General features: G+C 66.4%; 1 protein-coding gene across 5 annotated transcripts in view; it reads right to left on the reverse strand.

Annotated features, from left to right (window-relative positions):
* The window catches only part of LSP1 (lymphocyte-specific protein 1), a 42,552-nt gene that overhangs the window by 3,721 nt on the left and 37,638 nt on the right, over window positions 1-1,193 (reverse strand). The gene's annotated exons all lie outside the window — the stretch shown is intronic.

A 1,193-nucleotide genomic window follows, 5' to 3' on the forward strand; every position in this document is an offset into this window, starting at 1 on the left:
CCGTTTTCCGGTGAGCTGGCCACTGCTCACGCCCGGGGCGGCCAGGGCCTGGGAACGCTCGAGCAGCTGCAGGAGATTGCCGGCCTGGGGTTTGAGACAGCCCAGCGCCTGACAGCCCATTACAGCTCACTTGAAGACAATAGTTATGGCCCCCCCGGGGGAGCTTTGTATAAGAAAAACACGCGTTCATCATCGAAAAATGCATGCACGTCGCATTGCTAAGGTGGGAGCAGCTCTGCAAAGCTGGGTCAAGAATGTTGCTTTTCCCAGAGCAATTTCAGCGCCATGCATCATTAAGCAGCCGCTCCGAGAGCCTCCAGGCAGCGGAGGCCCTTCCCATCCCCAACGCTCTTCCTGGAATCCACTGCTCCCCCAGTTCCAGCCTCCGGCCACGTCCTCGGTGGGAGGGGGCGTCTCACGGCTCCTGAGCCCCCACACCCCCCGCACCAGCCTGGACCCTAGGACCACTCTCAGGAGGGTCAGGGGGAGCCGGGGCCTGTCCCTGCCGTGCCCACCTCTCGCCCTGGCAGCACCCAACACCTGTCAGCCTCCTTCGGGGGGGGGGGGCACAGCCCCAGCCCAGACGCGGGTTATTTTTAAGGAGCCGGTGGCAGCTGAGGTGTCTAGAAATAGGCACCAGGGTCATCCAAGACGCCTCTGCCCAGAAACACAAGATGGTGGGAGGGGGGCTGCGGGGCAGCTGCCCGCTCGGGTCTTGGCCAGGCCGGCCCTGCTCCGAGTCCCGGTAGGTCTCCCAGGCCGCCCGAGTTCCTCTGTCCTTCTGGGGGGAGCCCCAGGGCCACCGGGGAGGGCTCCAGAGCTCCTGGGGGTTCCTGGGTGTCGGAGGCAGCAAGACCCACTCTGCACGTGGGAACCTGAGTCTCTCGGGCTCCTGCTCCTGCACCTCGTGAAGTGGCAAGGGCACCCCGCCGACGGCCCCGTGCCGCTCCCCGCCCTGTCCATCGAGGAGGGGCCGAGGAGGGTGCTCGGGGCAGGGGACGGCGCGTCCACAGCCGAGGAGGAGGCCAGCTGGCCCTGCGGTCCTGCCCTCAGAGGGTGAGGGTGGAAACGGCCTCTGAGGTCAGCATTCCTTGGGAGACACACACCCTCCTTCCCGGGTGAGAAGACGTAACTGGGGGGGCAGGGGAGGGGGGACACAGGCGGCCCTGCCACTCACTGCCGTGGGCCCTGAC

This window comes from Myotis brandtii, unplaced genomic scaffold, assembly GCF_000412655.1.
Source record: "Myotis brandtii unplaced genomic scaffold, ASM41265v1 scaffold940, whole genome shotgun sequence".
NCBI lineage: Eukaryota > Metazoa > Chordata > Mammalia > Chiroptera > Vespertilionidae > Myotis > Myotis brandtii.